A 23,570-nucleotide genomic window follows, 5' to 3' on the forward strand; every position below is an offset into this window, starting at 1 on the left:
GAGTTTTCTGTATAGAATCCAGACCCCTAGATTGCAACTCATAGAACCCCATCAGTAAGGTGAATTTAGCTTACAAGGCAGGATCTAAGGCCCCATCATTTATTTTCTGTCAAGGTGAGGTCAGGGCTCCAGGTAGTGAACTAGAGCTAGTTCCCTAGCTTGGTTGAATCAATCAGTGGTATTTATCAAGTGCTTACTCCGGGCTGAACGCCCTATTAAACACTTGGGAGAAGCGGAAAAGATAAGGCAAGAAGCGATAAGGGATTCAAGTTCCCCACGTGGGCTGGAGTGGGATGGAGAGAACACAAAACTACACTTAGGCTGGGATGAGAATGGAAGCATGACTGTTTATCAAGCTATTTAATAAGACTATATTCATTCAATCGTATTTATTGAGTGCTTACTGTGCAAAAAGCCCCCATTACTAAGCTCTTGGGAGAGTTACAGTACAACAATAAACAGACACAGTCCCTGCCCACAATAAGCTTACAGTTTGGCCGGCAGGAGGAGACAGGCATAAAAATAAATAAATAAATGACAGATATGTACATAAGTACTTTGGGACCTTATGTATGTGAGTGCATTGAGTTTTTATTTTTGGCATAGTTAACCACTAGATAACTCTTATTTATCAAGCAATTACTGTGTGCAGAGTAAGTGCAGAGATTGTTCTAAGTGCTTGGGAGGGTATGGTATAACAGAGTTGTAGAAATGTTCCCTGCCTACAGCGAGTTGACAGTCTAGAGGAGTTTACACTCACAACAATGCCAGAGGGTCCTCCTTGTTCTTATGCCAAGGTCCTGAGGCTACCACCCTGCTGACCACAGGGTGAGAGTATCATTGTCTCTAGGCAGCACCCCAGCACCCCAGGCCCCTTCGTCCCCGGTTAGAACCAGTAGCTCTGTGGGCACCCTCCCTTCTCAGGAATAATTTTAGAACACCAGAGTCCAGACGGGTGGTTCAGACTGGACACAGCAGCTGGGTGAAATGCATGAGGAGAGAGTGAGTTCTGTGCCAGGAGGCTGGCACAAGGGTAGAGGAGAGCACTGGATGCCTCCATGAGAATGAAATAACAGACTTGTTCCTCATCCAGTTAGCCACGGGGTCTTGCACTCCAGTAGCCCCCATAGAGTCAGTGCCTTAGGATAAAAATTATATCATAATAATATATCATTATTATTATTATTATTTGCAATATTCTCAAATGTTTCAAAATTGCAGTTGTCTCCAATTACGTTTATTAATGCTACTTCCTCTCTCTCCTCCCTAGGCCCTTTTCCTCCCACTCTCTTTATCTTTAATTTTATCTTTAACTTAAAGCACGCAGATATCTCCTTGAATCAAGTACAATCCAGTTTACTCACTAACCCAGCTTCCCACGAAATCCAACATCACCACTACCAACCCAGCCCTGCCAAAATAACATGTCTTCGTTACACAATTCAGGGCCTCCATTACCTCAACTGTAAAATGGGGATTGAGACTGTGACCCCTATGTGGGACAGGGACTGTGTCTAAGCTGATTTGCTTGTATCCACCCCAGTGCTAAATACAGTGCCTGGCACATAGCTATAACCCGATGGAAGAATTTGGGAACATTATTCCCATATTACTAGTCTTTTCTGATATAACCCAATCTGAAAGGTAGCTCAAGTAGCTTCTCTGTTCATTCAATTGTAATTTTTCTCTACACTGTAAACTTGTGACTGGGAGCCAGGAGACCTGAGTTTGAGTCCCAATTCTGCCACTGGCCTACACTGTGACCTTAGGCAAATCAATTCACTTCTCTAGGCCTCGGTTTCTTCATTTGTAAAATGAGGATCAGAATAGGTTGTGAGTCCACTGTAGGACAGGAACTTTGTGTCTTTCAACCTAATATCTTCTTAGTGCCAAGTAAGTTCTCAATAAATGCCATATGTGTATAGCAGCTTTACAATTCAATAATAATAATTTAATAATAATAATAATAATGTTGGTATTTGTTAAGCGCTTACTATTGCCTTAACAAATACCAACATTATTATTATACCAACATTACCAACAAATACCAACATTATATATTATATAAGCACTGTTCTAAGCACTGGGGGAGATACAAGGTCATTAGGTTGTCCCACGTGGGGCTCACAATCTTAATCCCCATTTTACAGATGAGGTAACTGAGACCCAGAGAAGTGAAGTGACTTGCCCAGTCACACAGCTGACAAGTGGCGGAGCCGGGATTAGAACCCACGATCTCTGACTCCCAAACCCGTGCTCTTTTCACTGAGCCATGCTCCAATAATAATAATTATAGTATTTGTTAAGTGTTTACTAGTGCCAGGCACTGTACTAAGCTCTGGGTGGATACAAGCAAATCAGGTTGGACACAGTCCCTGTCGCACATGGGGCTCACACTCTTAGTCCCCATTTTGTAGATGAGGTAACTGAGGCTCAGAGAAGTGAAGTAACTTGCCCCAGGTCACACAGCAGACAAGTGGCAGAGCCGGGATTAGAACCCATGACCTTCTGATTCCCAGGCCTGTGCTCTATTCACTACACCATGCTGCTTACAGTAAAGAGAAGCAGCATGGCATAGTGAAAAGAGCATGAGTCTGGGAATCAGAGGACACAGATTCTAGTTCTGGAACTGCTACATGCCTGCTATGTGACTTTGGACATGTCACTTCACTTGTTCCTCAGTTTCCTCTTCTGTAAAATGGAAATTCCATACTTGTTCTCCCTCTTTCTAGATAGTGAACTGCATATGGCACTGTGCTTGACCTGACTATCTTATAATAATAATAATGATGGTGTTTGTTAGCACTTACTATGTGCCAAGCACTGTTCTAAGCACTGGGGTAAATACAAGATTATCAGGTGGTCCCATGGGGCGCTCACAGTCTTAATCCCCATTTTACAGATGAGGTAACTGAGGCACCGAGAAGTGAAGTAACTTGCCCAAAGTCACACAGCTGACAAGTGGTGGAGCTGGGATTAAGACCCACAACCTCTGACTTCCAACCCCGTTCTCTTTCCACTAAGCCACGCTGCTTGTACCTACCCCAGTACCTAGTACAGTGCTTGGCAAATAGTAGGCATGTAACAAACACAACTCTTATTTTTTAGTAGTAATAGTAGTAATTATTTATAATATTAACAGTGAATGGAAAGAGTGTAGAACATCCCACTAGTGGTGGTCATGGTAATACTATAGGAATTCATATTAAAAAATGTCAATCATGGTGGTATTTTTGAACTACCTACCTCCTAAGCTATTAATTCTCAATAAAACAATGTTCACTATTACACAGTTTTCTCATTCCAAAACATTGTTCAAAAACACAAGCCCCCATTTAATAGATGAATTAGAGACCTTCCCTGAGCTGGATTTGTTCTTGCTACAGAGTGGAGGTCTGGTTTTAGTAAAAGTGTGGAGAAAAGTCTCTTGGAGTTTGACACAGCAGGGGAGACTGTCTCTCCTATCAATCAGTTGACGGTATTTACTGAGCACTTACTGTGTGCAGAGTACTGTACTAAGCACTTGGGAGAGACTGCAACACAACAGAGCTGGTAGACACATTCCCTGCCCAAAGAGACCTTACAGTCGAGAGGAGAAAACAAACATTAATATGAATAAATAAATACCTCCCAACCTCCCATGTTTGGGCCTGATTCCTTTTCCGTCTGGAATTAAGCCCACAAGAAAGCCAAGCGCTTTCAAGGTTGCCCTTGAAAGGTTGCCCTTTTGGAATGGAAGCCGGACAGCAGCAGAACTGGAACAATTCTCCCCCTTAGGGCTTCCCGAGAGTCCTGACAATTCTCCCCTTTAGCTCTGCCACACCCCTGCACCCCAGTGCTGGCTTTTCTGCACACTGATTTTCCAGTAAGCAGAAAAGCTTCCCCTCGGGCTTTGAGCAGCTGGAAGAGCAGCTGCACCAGGGGCTAAGTGATCTGCTCCTGCTCTTGGGGAATCAAGGCTGGGGGGCGGAGGAACACCTCTGCCCTTTGGGGTGGGCAGGCTGAGAACCCAGAACTGAGATCTTTGGACGCCTGGAGGTTGAGCATGGCTTTAGAAGTTGTAGAAGAGTAGACTGTATAGAGGTCACTCAAGAGGACAGGGTTTTTCGGGGTGGAGGGGTATTTGTTGTCAGTCAGTTTATTGAGCACTTACTGTGTTCAGAGCACTGTACTAAGTACTTGGGAGAGTACAATATAACATATATTTCCTCCTTCCAGCCCCATAGCACTTATGTACATATGCGAAATTTTATTTATTTGTATTGATGTCTGCCTCCCCCATTCTAGACTGTAAGCCTGTTGTGGGCAGGGAATGTGACTCTTTATTGCTGTATTGTACTCTCTCAAGCCCTTAGAACAGAGCTCTGCACACAGTAAGCGCTCAATAAATACAATTGAATGAATGAATGAATTCCCTACCCACAGTGAATTTACAGTCCAGAGTCTATGTGCCAGGCACTGTTCTAAGCACTGGGGTAGATACAAGGTAATCAGATTGGACACAGTCCATGTAGTCTAAATACCCATTTTTTTAACAGATGAGGTAACCAAGGCACAGAGAAGTGAAATGACTTGCCCAAGGTCACACAGCAGGTAAGTGACAGAGCAAAAACTAGAACCCAGGTCCTTCTGACTACCAAGCCCATGCTCTATCCACTAGGCCACGCTGCTTCTCCAGCTGCCATAACCATGAGCCCCTGAGGGCTCAGAGGATTTAACAAGCACGAGACAGAGCTTGCCTAGACAGAACTTGCCTCACCCCCTTATTCTGATGGGTGTGAAAATTCAGCTATAGGAGAATGTGAGACACAAATATAGGACAATGAGGCCAACTGTGGGCATCCTCATGGGTTTGGGACAGCTTGGACCCTTGCAAATTCCAGAGCTGAAGTCACAGTTTGCTTCTAAAGAGGCAAGAAAGTTTAAAGCAGATAGGATCCAATCTGAATGACAACTAAATTAATTATACAAAAGCCTCACTGTCCCCTTTGGGAGGAAGAGAAGCTGGAATGCTTCATATCCCACTACGGGTATTTTCCGGTTCAGCTAAGCCTTTGATTGGACACAGAGGGCCTCCACTCTCCTTCTGCCAAAAGCCTGCTCCAGGGTTCTGTGGGAGGGAGGTGGGGGGGGGGGGCTTCTCCCTTCAAGGGATTCAGCCCCCAGTATTCCTAGTCCTCAGAATCTCACCAACTGTGCCACTGATGTCATGGGACCCTTGTCTTGGCTACTACCTTTCTGAGCAATCAACAGGAGGATTGGACTGTACAGGAAAGAAGAAAAAAAGGATTTTGACCAATGTGCTATTTTAAAAGCTGATTTTCCATCAGTTCATTCTTCCCTCAGCAGGAGGGAGTCACCTGTTAGGTGTGTATTTGCATGGTAATTGTAGTTTTCACAGAGAAAAGAGAGGAGGGGTAAAGTGCTAATCAATAAACCATCATCAGTAGTATTTACTGTGTGCAGATCACTGTACCAAGCCCTTAGAAGAGGACAACAGAGTAAGTAAGCAAGATTCAAGATTCCTGCCCCAAAGGAGGCTATAATCTAGGTACTAGGCAGTAACTCTCAGCTCTCTGACAGCCCCAGGGTCTTGCCCTAAAGAGGGTCATGATCCTGAGTGGGAGCAGGGCTGGCTGGAGAGGGGGCTTTCCTGATATTCTCCCAAGGGCATTCTCTCTCTGGCTCCCCTTGGGGCTAGACTTGTCAGCAGGCCCCAACAGAAGAATAGAGTTCAACCAAATTTGTAGGAAGAAGGTGGAGAAGATGGGAAAAAGAAGAAATTCATTTATTCATTCATTCAATCATATTTATTAAGCACTTACTGTGTGCAGAGCACCTTTGGAGATATAGGAAGAAAGGAATGGATAGTATGATGATGATGATGATAACATCTGTATTACTTAAGCATTTACTTTGTGTCAAGCACTTATTAGCACCTGGGGAAGCAGCGTGGCCTAGTGGAAAAGGCCCGGGCCTGGAAGCCAGAGGACCTGGGTTCTAATCCCTGGCCTGCCACCTGCTTTGAGCAAGTCACTTTGCTTCCCTGTGCCTCAGTTACCTCATCTATAAAATGGGGATTGAGATTGGGAGCCCCACGTGGAACTCCCCACTTATTAATAAAACAATAATAAATACAATGAAATATTAATAAAATAATTTATTTTATCAAAGATGTGCATGTATCTATTATTCTATTTATCTTGATGGTGTTGATGCCTGACTACTTGTTTTGTTTGGTTTGGTTTGTTTTGTTGTCTGTCTCCCCCGTTTAGACTGTGAGCCTGTCGTTGGGCAGGGATTGTCTTATCTGTTGCCGAATTGTACATTCCAAGCGCTTAGTACAGTGCTCTGCACAGAGTAAGCGCTCAATAAATATGATTGAATGAGTGACAGGGACTGTGTCCAACCCAATGTTTGTATCCACCCCAATGCTTAGTACAATGACTTGCAGAAAGCATTGAACTACCACAGTTATTATTATTATTATTTGCTGTGCTTCAGTTTTTCATTCAATAGTATTTATTGAGCGCTTACTATGTGCAGAGCACTGTACTAAGCGCTTGGGATGAACAAGTCGGCAACAGATAGAGACAGTCCCTGCCGTTTGACGGGCTTACAGTCTAATCGGGGGAGACGGACAGACGAGAACAATGGCACTAAACAGCGTCAAGGGGAAGAACATCTCGTAAAAACAATGGCGACTAAATAGAATCAAGGCGATGTACAATTCATTAACAAAATAAATAGGGTAACGAAAATATATACAGTTGAGTGGACGAGTACAGTGCTGTGGGGATGGGAAGGGAGAGGTGGAGGAGCAGAGGGAAAAGGGGAAAATAAGGCTTTCGCTGCAGAGAGGTAAAGGGGGGATGGCAGAGGGAGTAGAGGGGGAAGAGGAGCTCAGTCTGGGAACGCCTCTTGGAGGAGGTGATTTTTAAGTAGGGTTTTGAAGAGGGAAAGAGAATCAGTTTGGCGGAGGTGAGGAGGGAGGGCGTTCCAGGACCGCGGGAGGACGTGACCCAGGGGTCGACGGCGGGATGGGCGAGACCGAGGGACGGTGAGGAGGTGGGCGGCGGAGGAGCGGAGCGTGCGGGGTGGGCGGTAGAAAGAGAGAAGGGAGGAGAGGTAGGAAGGGGCAAGGTGATGGAGAGCCTTGAAGCCTAGAGTGAGGAGTTTTTGTTTGGAGCGGAGGTCGATAGGCAACCACTGGAGTTGTTTAAGAAGGGGAGTGACATGCCCAGATCGTTTCTGCAGGAAGATGAGCTGGGCAGCGGAGTGAAGAATAGACCGGAGCGGGGCGAGAGAGGAGGAAGGGAGGTCAGAGAGAAGGCTGACACAGTAGTCTAGCCGGGATATAACGAGAGCCCGTAATAGTAAGGTAGCCGTTTGGGTGGAGAGGAAAGGGCGGATCTTGGCGATATTGTAGAGGTGAAACCGGCAGGTCTCGGTAACGGATAGGATGTGTGGGGTGAACGAGAGGGACGAGTCAAGGATGACACCGAGATTGCGGGCCTGCGGGACGGGAAGGATGGTCGTGCCATCCACGGTGATAGAGAAGTCTGGGAGAGGACCGGGTTTGGGAGGGAAGATGAGGAGCTCAGTCTCGCTCATGTTGAGTTTTAGGTGGCGGGCCGACATCCAGGTGGAGACGTCCCGGAGGCGGGAGGAGATGCGAGCCTGAAGGGAGGGGGAGAGGACAGGGGCGGAGATGTAGATCTGCGTGTCATCTGCGTAGAGATGGTAGTCAAAGCCATGAGAGCGGATGAGTTCACCGAGGGAGTGAGTGTAAATGGAGAACAGAAGAGGGCCAAGAACTGACCCTTGAGGAACTCCAACAGTTAAAGGATGGGAGGGGGAGGAGGCTCCAGCGAAGGAGACCGAGAATGATCGGCCAGAGAGGTAAGAGGAGAACCAGGAGAGGACAGAGTCCGTGAAGCCAAGGTGAGATAAGGTATGGAGGAGGAGGGGATGGTCGACAGTGTCAAAGGCAGCAGAGAGGTCAAGGAGGATCAGAATGGAGTAGGAGCCATTGGATTTGGCAAGAAGGAGGTCACGGGTGACCTTAGAGAGAGCAGTCTCGGTAGAGTGGAGGGGACGGAAGCCAGATTGGAGGGGGTCTAGGAGAGAATGGGAGTTAAGGAATTCTAGGCATCGATTGTAGACGACCCGTTCTAGGATTTTGGAAAGGAAGGGTAGTAGGGAGATAGGACGATAACTGGAGGGGGAAGTGGGGTCAAGAGCGGGTTTTTTTAGGATGGGGGAGACGTGGGCATGTTTGAAGGCAGAGGGGAAGGAGCCCTTGGAGATTGAGTGGTTAAAAATAGAAGTTAAGGAAGGGAGGAGGGCAGGGGCGATGGTTTTAAGAAGGTGAGAGGGAATGGGGTCCGAGGCGCAGGTGGAGGGGGTGGCACTTGCGAGGAGGGAGGAGATCTCCTCTGAGGATACTGCAGGGAAGGATGGGAAAGTAGGGGAAGGGATTGGTGGGGGGGAGGGGAGAGGCGGAGGGGTGACTTTGGGGAGCTCAGAAGTTTTCTCAACTGCAAATTGGGGATTCAATTCCTCTTCTCCCTCCTACTGGGCGAGTGAGCCCCGTGTGGGACGGGAACTGCATCTGGCCCAATTACCTTGTATCTACCCAGCACTTCGTACAGTGCCTGGCACCAAGTAAGCGTTTAACAAATACTGTAATGAGAAAAAAGGATTGGAGTAGATACAGTGCAATCAGGCCACATATGATCCCCTGTCCCACATGGGGCTCTGAGGCTAAAAGGGAGGAAGAACAGGCCTCGGGGAGGAATGAGAGGAGTCCTGGCTCTGCCCTCTGCTGTTGGGCTGATTGGTGAGTTGGCATCCGCTTCCCTCAAATTGGGCCACCTGCATGTTCTCCACCCACTCCCCTCCCTGGATAGAATCCCCTCGAGGGCTAATGGGGACAGGTTGCAGGTTGGCTTTCCCGGATAGGAGGATGTGGAGTGTAAGGAAAAGGAACTGAATTAACCGAGGGGAGAACAATGCCAAGGAGGAAATAAAGAAGGAAACAGAAATAGCATTGGGCAAAGTGGCAGATGCAATGACTTTACTTCTTTAAATTCTGCCTTTTCCCAGGGGATGTTCAAAAAATGCAGGCTTGTTGAGCATGATGGGGGTGAGAGGAGGGAGTCCAGGGACTTCTCCAACTCAGTTGGTCATTGGGATTTATTGGCTGACTATTATAAGTATCACCAATTGATTTATTCTAGCATGCAGAGTACTGGACCTGGACTTGAATGATTAAAACCCTCAAATAGACAAAAGCTGTAAAGTCCTGATCCAAAATAATCCTTGATCCTGGTACATGGTGAACCACCCCCACCACCACCCCTGCTTTTTTTTATGATTTTTGTTAAGCACTTACTATGTGCACTGTACTAAGTGCTGGAGTAGATAGAAGTTAATCAGGTTGGACACAGTCCCTATCCCACACAGTGTCCTGCCATCTTGGAGAAGCAGTGTGGCTTAGTGGTAAGATCCTGAGCTTGGGAGTCAGAGGTCATGGGTTCTAATACCAGTTCCCTCACATAGCGTGGCTCAGTGGAAAGAGCCCGGGCTTGGGAGTCAGAGGTCATGGGTTCGAATGCCGGCTCCGCCACGTGTCAGCTGTGTGACTGTGGGCAAGTCACTTCACTTCTCTGGGCCTCAGTGACCTCATCTGTAAAATGGGGATTAAGACTGTGAGCCCCACGTGGGACAACCTGATTCCCCGTGTCTACCCCAGCGCTTAGAACAGTGCTCTGCACATAGTAAGCGCTTAACAAATACCAACATAATAATAATTAACATGTCAGCTATGTGACTTTGGGCAAGTCACTTAACTTCTCTATGCCTCAGTTCCCTCATCTGTAAAATGGGGATTAAGACTGTGAGCCCCACGTGGGACAACCTGATTATCTTGTATCTACCCCAGTGCTTAGAACAGTGCTTGGCACATAGTAAGCGCTTAACAAATAGCAACATTATTATCTTAATTCCCATTTCCCAGATAATGTAATTGAGGTCATGAGAAGTTAAGTGATTTGCCCGAGGTCATATGGCAGACAAGTGGTGGAACTGGGATTTGCCCCTTTGTGGCATTTTCTCCATGTAAGATCGATGAAGGTCTAGAGATTGAAGCCAACTTCACAAGCCAGGTCTGATGTCTCTCTCCCAATCGGATAAAGAATCCACTGGTTGGCCGTGTGAGGTCTGAAAGGTGGGGAAGGGAGTCCTTAGACTGTAAGCTCGTTGTGGGCAGGGAATGTATCTGTTTATTGTTATATTGTATTCTCCCAAGCACTTAATATAGTGCTTTGCACACAGTAAGCGCTCAATAATTCCAACTGAATGAATAAATCCAATGAGGCTACCGGTACCTCAATTTCAAAAAACAACCTCTGACTCCTCAAGGAGGGTGCAGTAGTGTGGCTCAGTGGAAAGAGCGCGGGCTTGGGAGTCAGAGGTCATGGGTTCTAATCCCGGCTCTGCCACTAGTCAGCTGTGTGACCTTGGGCAAGTCACTTAACTTCTCTGTGCCTCAGTTACCTCATCTGTCAATGGGGACTAAAAAAACTGTGAGCCCCACGTGGGACAACCTGCTCACCTGGTATCCCCAGTGCTTAGAACAGTGCTTTGGACAGAGTAAGCGCTTAACAAATACCACAATTATTAGAGAAGCAGCGTGGCGCAGTGGAAAGAGCACGGGCTTTGGAGTCAGGGCTCATGAGTTTGAATCCCAGCTCTGCCACTTGTCAGCTGTGTGACTGTAGGCAAGTCACTTAACTTCTCTGTGCCTCAGTTCCCTCATCTGTAAAATGGGGATTAAGGCTGTGAGCCCCACGTGGGACAACCTGATTCCCCTGTGTTTACCCCAGTGCTTAGAACAGTGCTCTGCACATAGTAAGCGCTTAACAAATACCAACATTATTATTATTAGTGCTAGGGAGGAAATAAGAAAGGAACAAAAGTGAAGAACAAAAGGGCCAATTCTCTGATTCTTCCTCTTCCATTGCAACAAGGGATCCTGGGAATGGAATTGTCTTCGGAAGAATGCTGACTTGAAGGAACAGGGGTCAGGCCCAAGGTTACTACTTGTCTTTCTCCAGCTCAGCTCCTCTGAATACTTCTACTTAGAACACTCTTCATTTGCTTATCCTGTTTCCATCCTTCCACATCCTTCTCTGGGCCATGGCTCACTCAATCTCCTAGTTCCTTCTAGAAGGATAGGCTTCATTCTTTGACCCTAAAATATTTCTGGCCCATAATCTAAGTCCTATCTCATTCTTCAGTCTGAGGAGTAATGTCTAGGGCCCACAACACCAGAGAAGGAGTCAAGGTCTCAGTACCAAAGAAAATCCACTACTGAAACCGCAACCACGCCCAGTGGACTAATAATAATAATTGTGGTATTTAAGCCCTTTCTATGTGCCAAGCATTGCACTTAAGGGCTAGGATAAAGACAAGATAATCAGGTTGGACAGAGTCTGGATAATTGGAAAACAAATTGAGATAACGGAACAAAATTGGGTGCATACCTCTCTATAATAGCCCAGTCCAATTACGTTCAGTTAAAATAATAATTGTGGGGTTTCAATGCACACTCTGTGCCAAACACTTACTAAGCTCTGGGATAGTGACAAGATAATCAGGTTGGACACAGGCCCTGTCCCACAATATATAGGGGAAAGAGAAGAGGTATTTCATCCCCCTTTCACAAATGAGGAAACAGAAGCATAGTGAAATGAATGCCTAAGATCACGCAGCAGACAAGTGGCAGAGCTGTGATTAGAACCCAAGTCCACTGACTCCAAGGCCCGTAAGATGTCCATAAGAGCACGCTGCTTCTCTGTATTTTAGATTAATCAAATTAGTTTCAATCACTGGATTTCAACTATAGGTCCTAGTCAGTCAGTCAATTGTATTCATTGAGTGCTTACCAAGTGCAGAATACTGTACTAAGCACTTGGGAGAGTATACTATAACAATATAACAGACACGATTCCTGCCCACTTCTATACAGTCTAAAGGGGGAGACAGACATTAATATAAATAAATAAAATTATAGATATGTACATAAAGTGCTGTGGGGTGGGAGGGAGAATGAATAAATTGTGCAGAAAGTGCTCAATAAATACAACTGAATGAATGAATAAAAGGAGCAAGTCAGGGCAAAGCAGAAGGAAGTGAAAGAAGATGAGAAAAGGGCTTAGTCAGGGAAGGCCCCTTGGAGGAGAGGTGCCTTCAGTAAGGCTTTGAAGAGGAAGAGAGAGAGTAATTGTCTGTCAGATATGAAGAGGGAGGATGTTCCAGGCCAGAGGAAGGATGTAGGTGAGATGTCGGTGGCAAGATAGAGGATAGATAGATGGAGGTACAATGAGAAGATTAGCTTTAGAGGAATGAAGTGTGTGGGCTGGGTAGGAGAGTAGCAAGATGAGGTAGGAGGGGGCAAGGTGACTGAATGCTTTAAAGCCACTGGTAAGAAATTTCTGTTTGATGTGAAGGTGGATGGGCAACCACTGGAGGTTCTTGAGGAGTGGGGAGACATGAGCTGGACATTTTTTTGGAAAAATGATCCGGGCAGCAGAGTGAAGTGCGGTTTGGAATGGGGAGAGACAGGAGGCAGGGAAGTCAGCAAGGCGGCTGATACAGAAATCAAGGCGGCACAGGATAAGTGCTTGGAATAAAGTGGTAGTAGTTTGAATGGAAAGGAAAGGGTGGATTTTAGTCATGTTGTGAAGGTTGAACCAGCAGGAATTAGTTATTGATTGAATAAGTGGGTTGAATGAGAGAGAGAGTCATCAAGGATAACACCAAGGTGTGAGACAGGAAGGATGGTAGTGCCATCTACAGTGATGGGAAAGTTAGGGGTTTGGATGGGAAGATAAGTTGTTCTGTTTCAGACACATTATGTTTGAGGTGACGGCAGGACATCCAAGAAGAGAGATCTTGAAGGCAGTCCAGGTTCTATGATTCATCATTAGGTAAATGAGCTAAATCAAAACTGCCTCCCTTCCCTGCTGGCTCTGCTTCCCTCCACACAGGCCTATGACCCGCATCTGCACCTGAAGGGACTGGAGCTCCTTCGGTAGCTGGCACCCAGGAACCTGGAGAGAGTTATTACCAGGGGTGTAGTTGCTAAATGGGAGAGTTGACAGCAATACCAGGAAACTCCCTCTCTTTAGGCTGCTGTAGCCCAGGAGCTTTGGGTTTGCTGTGGCTGAGTCTAATTTTGCTTCTCTCTCTCTCTCTCTCTCTCTCTCTCTCTCTTTAATGGTAATTATTAAGGGTTTACTGTGTGCCGGGCACTGTACAAAGCTTTGGGGTAGACAATCGATCCATTATATTTGTTTATCATGTAATTAAATGTGTGATAATCAGGTTGGACACAGTCCCAGTTCCATACGAGCCTCACACTTCAAGTCAGAGGATTTCATTCCCATTTTACAAGTGAGGAAATGAGGTACAGTAACTTGCCCAAGTTCACACGGCAGACTAGCGGCAAAGTTGGGATTAGAACTCAGAATCTCTGACTCTCGGGTCCGTACTCTTTCCATTAAGCCCAGGTACTTCTGTTTTCCCTCTGTTTGTGTGTTTCCCCTCCCCCACCTCCTCTTTCCCTTTGGGTTCTGGAGTGGTAGAGGATTCGCTGTGGCCAAGCGTGAAGAGATTCTGCCTCCTGGCAGTTTATGAGCAATAATATGGGTAATATTTGCTCACTGCTTACTGGGTTTCGAGCAGTGTGCTAAGTGCTGAGATAGATGCGATAGAATCAGATCAGACACAGCTGGAAGGAAACTGGATTGCTGGAACATGTGGAGAATCCACTGGTCTCAGGAGAGAATCTGGGAGGGGGTTTCTCCCCTTCGTTTTGAGCAGAGGGAGAAGGGGAGAATCACATTGATCATTAAGCTTTAAGGAAGCTTCTAACTTCAATCTTGTTGCAACCTGTCCTCCCTTGTCTCCTATGACATATGTGCGCCTGAAATACTCTGAGAAGCTTGAGTGCCGATGCCAGGGAGTTGAAGAAGGCCACCCCCCGGTCCATAAATTGTGTGTGTGTGGTGGTGGGGGAATCCCATGGGAGTATCAGGAACCCCCCCTTCTAGGCTGTGGTCCTGTGGACACTCTTCCTTCAGGGAACTGGGGTAATAATGATTATTATGGTATTTTTTAAGCACTTACTATATGCCAAACACTGTTCTAAGCGCTGGTGTAGATACAAGGTAATCAGGTTGTCCCACGTAGGGCTCACAGTCTTTATCCCCATTTTACAGATGAGGTGACTGAGGCACAGAGAAGTTAAGTAGCTTGCCCAAGGTCACACAGCAGACAAATGGCAGAGTGGGGATTAGAGCTCATATCCTCTGACTTCCAAGCCCCTTCTCTTGCCACTAAGCCACTGTGGTCATGTGGGATTTTTAGTAAAATTAAAGTTGCTACTCAAGGATTTTAGTCCAAGGGTAGCAGTTAGGCAGAGAAAAGCCCAAGGCATAACTTTAAATTTCCCCAAACTTCCTAGAAAGTCCCGCCCCATCCCTCCTCTTCCACCACCCCTGTGCTCCTGCCACCAGGAAGATAGAGTACAGGTGTCCTCTCCCCTGAGGGGCCAAATGGCCAGAGATCTGCTCTTTTTCAAATGCTTTGGGCTGCCAAGCAGAGCCTTTAAAATAGTAGCTAGGAGATTTCTGAAATGTCTCATTTTCATCCTCCAAAAAACACTTGAAAACAAATCATATAAATAGCCCTCCAAACATTCTACTGACCAGCCATGTGGCGTGAACTAAGTTCTTTGTTCTGCAAAATGGAACTTCCTCTGGAGATCTAAAGGGACCGGAGGCTTGTAGATGTTCCCAAGGGACTTTAGAAACAGCCAGTGGGCAAGGGATGGAGCCGGGATTAGGACCCAGGTCTTCTGATTCCCAGGCCCCCCGCCCTGTTCTTTCCGCTGGGCCTATGTTTCACACAGCCTGAGAAGCAAGAAGCCTCACAGTCTTGGAGAGGGGAACTTGCTGGTCACGTGGGGCCACAAGGGCCCGACTGTGGAGCAGGCGAGCTGGAAGACTTGAAGGAAACAGTAGAGGCCACTGGGGCTGGACCCGAGGACTCCTTCTTGGGAAGCAGGGACTCAGAAAGTCATGAGTTCTAATCCCAGCTCCTCCACTTGTCTGCTGTGTGACCTTGGGCAAACCTTCTCTGGGCATCAGGTCCCTGCAGAATGGGGATTCAATAACTATTCTCCCTCCTTCTTAGACTATGAGCCCCATGTGGGCTCTGATGATCTTGTATATGCTCCAGTGCTTAGTACAGTGCTTGGCACACAGTAGATGCTTAACAAATACCACAGTTATTATTATTATTACTATTATTATGGATGGAAAGAGCATGAGCCTCTGGGAGCCAGAGGACCTGGGTTCTAATCCTGGCTCTGTTACACAAGTACTGTGTAACCTTGGGTAAGTCACTTATCTTCTCTGTGCCTCACTTTCTTCATCAGCAAAAGAGGATTCAATACCTCTTCTCCCTCCTACCTAGGCTGTGAGCCCCATGTGGGACCTGATGACCTTGTATCTACCCTACTGCTTAGTACAAGGATTGGCATATTTTAAATGCTTAACAAATACCATTATTATTATTAATGATTAATAACTATTAATTTTCAAGTGATTATATTCTCTCTTAATATCATATTTTTGTCTTGTCTTATGCTGCTGAGTCATCTCTGACCCAGTTACCACATGATATTATATCATTATTAATAATAATAATAATAATAGTTATGGTATTTGTTAAGTGCTTACTATGTGCCAAGAGCTGTTCTAAGCACTGGGGTAGACACAAGGTAATCAGGTTGTCCCATGTGGGGCTCACAGTATTAACCCCCATTTTACAGATGAGGTAACAGGCACAGAGAAGTTAAGTGACTTGTCCAAAGTCATGCAGCTGATAAGTGGTGGAGGCAGGATTTGAACCCATGACTTCTGATTCCCAAGCCCGTGCTCTTTCCACTAGACCACCCTGAACAATAATAATAATAGCAATAATACTAACAACATTTTGGTCCAGACTTAGAGAAAACAAAAGGAAAATAGCTCATCCCAGCGTAACAAACCTCAGAAGGTACTGTCGGGTAGGGATGGCACACCTCAAATGCATCTCTAGCCTTAAAATGAAATTAGATGGAGCTCTCTTGGATTACCAGGTATTCCTTTCATTCTGGACTTTTGCCTGGAATCCTTGCTTGAACCCAGGTGAGAGAATAGGAGACTGAATAGAAATGAAACACAGTATAGGCCAGTCAGCTCCAGACATATAGGGTTGGCTGTAGACAGAGACTTGGAAGGGTTCTCCTTTCCAAGTAGAGAAGCAGCAATGGATAGAACACAGGCCTGGGAAGTCAGAGGACCTGGGTTCTAATCCCAGTTCTGCCACTTGTCTGCTGTGGGACCTTGGGCAAGTCACTTCACTTCTCTGTCAATTACCTCATCTATAAATTGGGGGTTAAGAATGTGAGCCCCAAGCAGGAATAGGGACTGTGTCCAACCTGATAAATGTGTATATACCCCAGTGCATAGAACAGTGCTTAACACATAGTAAGCACTTGACACATACCATAAAACACACTAGCAAACACCTACTCTGGGAAGGAGGACCAGGAACAGTGGGTCTGACTTTCATTTTTGTATCTCTTTCCTGAAGTTTAGTATATAGTAAGTGCTTCATAAATACAGGTACCAAAGTGGGCCACCATCACAGGGGCCAACTCAATCAATTGTATTTATTGAGCGCTTACTGCGTGCACAGCACTGCACTAAGCACTTGGGAGACTACAATGCAACAGAGTTGGTTGATATGTTCCCTCTCCACAACGAGCTTACGGTGGAGGGGGGAGACAGATGTTAATCATAAAATTATGGATATGGGCATGATTTCTGTGGGATTGAGGGAGGGGTGGATAAAGGGTGTAAATCCAAGATGCAAAGCCTTACATCTTCACAGGCAGGGGCCCAGGGCTTGCCCTCCACTTACCTTTCAGGCTCAACCCCCAACCAGCAGCAATTTTTTTGTTGTTGCTAAGCACTTACTATGTGCCAGGCACTGCATTAAGTGATATAAACTAATCAGGTTAGACCACATGTGTCTCACGGTCTTAATACCCATTTTACAGATGAGGTAATTGAGTCCCAGAGAAGTTAAGTGACTTGCCCATGGTCACACCAGACAAGTGGTGGAGTCAGGATTAGAACCCAGGTCCAACAAGATGTTTCACCTTTCCTGCATTGTCACAGGAGGGCCAGGGGTAGACTGGTTCTCTCCCAGAGTCCTTTCTTCTCACACTCAAAACCACCATCAAACTGTCAATGGTGATTTTTGAGTGTGCTCTGAACAATCAAGCAGTGTGGTCTAGAGGAAAGAGAACTGGATTGTAAGTGAGGAGACTCAGGTTCTAACCCCACCTATGCCACTTACCTTGTTTGCAACTTCAGGCAAAGTCACTTAACTTGAGAAGCAGTGTGGCTTAGTGGATTGATCATGGGCTTGGGAGTCAGAAGGATCTGGGTGCTAGTCCTGGCTCTGCCTCTTGTCTGCTGTGTGATCCTGGGCAAGTCACTTCACTTCTCTGTGCCTTAGTTACCTCATCTGTAAAAAGGGGATTAAGACTGTGAACCCAGTGTGGGACATGGACAGTATCCAACCTGATTTGCATCTACCCCAGTGCTTAGAATGGGGCCTGGCGCATAGTAAGTGCTTAACAAATACCATAAAAAGCAAACAAAAAAAAACTTCCCTATACCTCAGTTCCCTCATCTGCAAAATAGGGATTTAATATCCATTCTCTTCCTCCTACTTAGAATGTGAGCCCCACGTAGACCTGATTATTTTGCATCTACCCCAGAGCCTATTACGGTGTTTGGTCCATAGCATTTAACAATTATTATTATTATCACTTCTGTTTTTACTTCCTTACCAAAAGTGTCTTGTTTCAAAAAGTGTATAGTCCCCAGATCGGGTAGTAATCAATCAGTCAATGATATTTAATGAGTGTTTACTTTGTGCAGAGTACTGTTCTAAGTGCTTGGGAGAGTACAATACAAAAATTGGTAGGCACAATCCCTGCCCACAAGGAGCTCAATTAGTAGTTTTTCTTGAACACTGTATTAGGCACTTGGAGACTTAAAAGTAGATGACATGATTCCTGCCCTCATTGAACTCAGTCCAGCAGAAGACATGGACACAAAGTGACTGACAGGTAGGAGGAAGAAGAGACTGGAGAGAAGGATAAGTGACTAGGTGGTGCTTAAGTAGTAGAGTATGTGAATAATAATAATAATAATCATCATCACCAATGTTGTTTATTGAGCGCTTACTGTGGGCAGAGCATTGTACTAATGTACTGAGCGCTTTGGAGAATACAATACAACAGAGATTGGTAGAAACATTCCCCGCCCACAAGGATCTTAAAGTCTAGAATCGTTGTGTAGATGGTTTGAAAGCAAAACTCTTGAGATGCTAGTTGGAAGGCTCTGATCTGGGTAGAAGAAACACAAATTAGGGAAAGACTGTGAAAGCCAGAATGAAGCGTTCAACAGTTTATCTGTATCCAGTGCTTTTATACCCCCCAGTTTCCTCATTCTTGCTCATTTCTATGACTTCCTTTGCCCTTTGATGCCCTTCCTTGAGAATACACCATTTTCCAAGTTCTTCTCCCCTCAGTTCCATTCAGCCAGTGCAGTTTTGTCCTGTTATTTTACCCTTTTCTTCTACATCCTGTCTAATTCCTTCTGATCCCCTTGTTCCTTGAGTAGCCACAGTTGTCTCCTGTTCCTTTCATTTCTCAGTCATAGTGGAATCCATTTCCTTTCCACATCCTTTATGTTATCCCTTATGAACCTCCATCCTTCCTCTAGCCTCCTACCTATATATAGCATTTTCCCCCATGGGATTCAACCTACTAAATCTCTTAATTACTCTAAATTTACCTTTTTTTGAAGTAGCATGATTTTCTCCAACTGCAGGCTAACAAGCGTCTTCCTTGCTAACATGATCAGTCTTCCATGTTCATTTCCTTTCCACTTAAATGTCTAATATTTGCTCCCCCAAATAGTTCCATTCTCATTCCAGCCTCCATTATCCTGGACAAGATCAAGCCTTAAACAAATGGAGTGGGTCTCTCAAGACTTCAGATCTGGCCCATGTTTCTATGGGTGTGGGCAAAAGATGCTGGGATACCTATACTTACCCAGGAAGAGGAAGGCAGATTCTATGGGGTACATTTTTTTTTTTTGCCATCTAAGCCCTGACAATGATAGCTTCAATTTTGATCAAAATCAAGATTGTTTTTGACAGTCCTACTGGATTAGTCTCTCTAAATATGCATTCAGGAAATTTAATCCTTCCTAGAGTTATTGTCTTATGGAAGCATATAAACACTGAGGCTTCCCAATCTCAAATCTACAACAGAGAGAAGCAGCATAGCCTGGTGGATAGATCATGGGCCTGGAAGTCAGAAGGACCTAGGTTCTAATCCTGTTCTGCCACTTGTCTGTGTGACCTTAGACAAGTCATTTAACTTCTCTCTGTCTCAGTTACCTCATCTGCAAAATGGGGATCAAGACTTTAAGCCCCATGGACCTGATTAGCTTGTATCTACTCTAGTGCTTAGTACAATGCTTGGTACATAGTAAATGCTTAACACATACCATAAAAAAAAGTGAGCAGAGAGTCAAAGTGCTAAGAAAAAATAATTTGGTAAACATTCCTATGGACAAAAATAGTTCCTGCAGTGACACTGTGGAGGTTAAAATTACAGGAGCACTTTATTTTCTGGTTTCAAGGTGGAAATTCATAATTCATCACCCTCTGGAATCAAAATGAAAATCCCACCCTTTTCTGGAATAAATATTGTTCAGCTCACCAAGTGAATTTAGAATTCTGTTGCCTTCCTTAGAAACATCAGATATTAGTCAATGCGGGAGATAGGGTAACAGACTAAATAAACTACTGACCCATTTCAGGAGAGCAGTTCCCATATTCTGAAGTCTTAGAAGTGATCCATCAGTTGTGGCACTTTCCTCCCAGACAAAGACAGTGCCACTGCTGATAAATGAGTCTTTATTTTTTGGTTCCTCTTATCTGTAGGCTTTCACCATTACCTCTTAATTAGCTCCTTCTTGGCTTTCACTGCTAAGGAGTAAATGGATGTACAGACAATTCCCACTTCCTCTCTCTTCTCTGCCCCTTCTAGAAAGTCTCTCTCTATCTCTCACTCTGTGGCATTCCAATCGTACGGTTTCTTACATCAGATTTCCCTAATACCAATCCATTCATAATCTCCTTCCTGCAGAAACACTTCCACCTCTTCCTCCTTATCCTCTAGGCTCCTTGCGTTTTTACAAGGATACCTAAAAAACCCATTGCTCATTTCCATCTTGTCTTCTATTGTTTTATCTTATTCTGGCACGCTCGTGCACTAATATACCTCAATGCATCATGAGTTTGGAATGTCTGAAGCAATCCAATCAGATGAATCACAATTCGTCGAAATCAGAGAAAGAAAATCCCATTGCATCAGTACCCTTTCCTTGGTTAGGACTCCCGCCCTGGCCCCCCCTCCCCCCCCCCGCTAAGTTTTTTCCTTGTTTTGTCTACAAATGTTTTCAACTACAGGGGTTCTAAAACAACCCTCAGAAGACAGTCCAACAGATTTACCTCTAATATTTGTGGTATTCATTAGTGTTTACTATGTGTTACAAAGACTGTACTAAGTGCTAGGGGAGACAGGAGATCATCAGGTCCCACATGGGGTTCACAGTCTAAATAGGGGGGAGAACAGATATTGAATCCCTATTTTTTAGATGAGGGAACTGAAGTCCAGAGAAGTGAAGTGATTTGCCCAAGGTCACACAGCAAACAAGTGATGGAGTCAGGATTAGAGCCCATGACATTCTGACTCCCAGGCCCTTGCTCTATCCATTATGCCATGACTCAGTACAGTGTTTGACATATAGTAAGTACTTAAGTATTATTATTATTGTAATTATTGCTCTCTGTTCTCTCTTCCATGTGTGTTGACCTTTTTAGAAATGAAAACTCCTAAAACATGGATGGAATGACAAATAATTGTGGTATTTGTTAAGCACTTATTATGTGCCAGGCATTGTACTAAATGCTCAGAGAGCTATAAGCAAATCAGGTTGCACACAGTCCCTCTCCCACATGGGGCTCCCTGTCTTAATCCCCATTTGATTAATGAGGTAACTGAGGCCCAGAGAAGGGAAGTGACTTGCTTAAGGTCATACAGCTGACACATGGCCAGGAACTCGCATCCTTCTAACTCCTGAGCCCGTGCTCTATCCAGTAGACCATGATTCTAAAGTGATGTGAACTTTACAGAGGGAAATGGGGGATTTTAAAGCCCTACCATGTGGCCTGTTATCTCTAGAATTTGCCCAGTCTGCTTCTAAACACATGCCTTATTTTTAAACTATCAGAATAAGCCTATGTGTGTATCTACATATCTGTCCTTTGTACTTAAAGAAGATGCCATTGCTGGTCAAATTCATGTTCATTCAATAGTATTTATTGAGAACTTACTATGTGCAGAACACTGTGTTTGTGGGGGGGCATGACTGTGTGGCCCATCTACACTGTGCATTCACATGAACTATCCCTAGTAGTGTTATTGGGCTTAGTTTTTTGCAACACTCAGTTTGTTCTGGCTTTGACCTCTTTGTCTCACAATCTTTATGTGATATCAGTCTGTGTACTTCCAATACGTCCTGCATGGGTGCGTGTGTGTGTGTGTGTGTGTGTGTGTGTGTGTGTGTGTGTGTGCGCGCGGCGCTTGGTTTTCCTTGGGAATCCTTATTTGCCCTTCAGACAATTTACCACCAAACATAAAGGGAGAGAATGGTGGGTGTGAATTGGCCTAATTGCTTTTGCCCATATATATCATCTTGCACTGATCTAAATCTCATCATGTTACTCCCTGACCACAGCTGGATTCTTGGCTTGTTTATCTTTCCCTCCCTCCACCAATAACTCCCTTTGGGGCTTGAAGCTTGATACACATGGAGGGCCCAAAATATGATGAGTTTGTACATTTGGAATTGAAAGCGTTTAAGTAAATGGGCGACTCTTAGAACTCAGCCAAGTGTAACCTTTAATCGCCTTCCTCAGCTCAATCTTATTCCACAGATGGCAGAATTCCACCCAGGAAGAAGTGTTAAGAGGAATTTTGCCCCATTACATTTGTTTCTCACTTTGTGATGATTTTTGTTATGCTTTGCTAAGCCAAGCAGCAGTACATTGGTTGTTACAGCGGATGTGAACAATGCTGTCTGTCAGAGCCCCTCAGAATCCTCGATATGGCAAGTTCTGCAGGGTGAATGCTGGGAAAAATATGGCATCCTGACCCCTCCATCTGGGCTGCTGATAATAATAACAATTAATATATTATATCATTACAATATATTATTATACTATAATAATAATAATGGTATTTAGTGCTTACTATGTGCCAGGCACTGTACTAGGCACTGGGATGGAATCAAGCAAATCAGGTTGGACACAGTCCCTGGCCCACGTGGGACTTACAGTCTCAATCCCCATTTTACAGATGAGGTAGCGGAGGCACAGAGAAGTAAAGTGACCCCACAGAAGACAAGTGGGGGAGCCTGGATTAGAACCCATGACTTTCTGACTCCCAGGCCCGTTCTCTATCCACTATGCCATGCTGCTTCTGATTTGGTCAGCAGTCAATTAATCAGTGGTATTTATTGAACATTTACAGTGGGAAGGGCGCTGTAATAAGCACTTGGGAAAGAACCATATATTAGAGCTGGTAGACACAATCCCTGTTCCCCCTTGTAGTTAAACTGAGCCCCTCATGTGGGAGAAGGACCCATTTATCTTGTACCTACTACAACCTTTAGTGCGGTGTTTGACACATACTAAATGCTTAATAAATACCACAATTATTACTAATCAGTCACTCCCTCCCCTGCAGTAATGTGGACCAAAAGAAAGCCCTCAGGTCAGTGACACTGCAGCAGGTAAATGCCTAAGGGATGAATAGTTGTGTTTACAAAACTCTAATGTCCTCCAAGGGCTTTGCTTCCATTTACACAACAAATACACCTGAACAAAGGAAACAGATAGTGTCATTCCAAACTGTTTAACCTGTATAATAAAACATGCTTTATTTTTGTTTACTAGACCCTTTCTTTCAAAGAGCACTAGTGTTTTAGCCCCGTCAACACTTGCCAAGGGAAAGGAGTAGATTGTCAGGATAACTCAGGCCCCCTCGAATTTAAGCCTGAAATAACTGGATAATGAGACCTAAGTGTATTTTGGGGCCTAAAAGATTTGGAACGTTATCTAGCTTAAACCTCATCTTAGTGTTCACAAAAATGGTACAACCCAGCCTTCAGATTCCTCTCTGTGGAGAGGGGTGTTTGCTACAGGTAGGAGAGAGGATCTTTGGAACTTTATTTCAAAGACACAAGCCTTTTCTGGTCACAGAGCCAGGGAATTAAGACTGGGAGCCCGATATGGAA

The sequence above is a fragment of the Ornithorhynchus anatinus genome, chromosome 6 (genome assembly GCF_004115215.2).
Source record: "Ornithorhynchus anatinus isolate Pmale09 chromosome 6, mOrnAna1.pri.v4, whole genome shotgun sequence".
NCBI lineage: Eukaryota > Metazoa > Chordata > Mammalia > Monotremata > Ornithorhynchidae > Ornithorhynchus > Ornithorhynchus anatinus.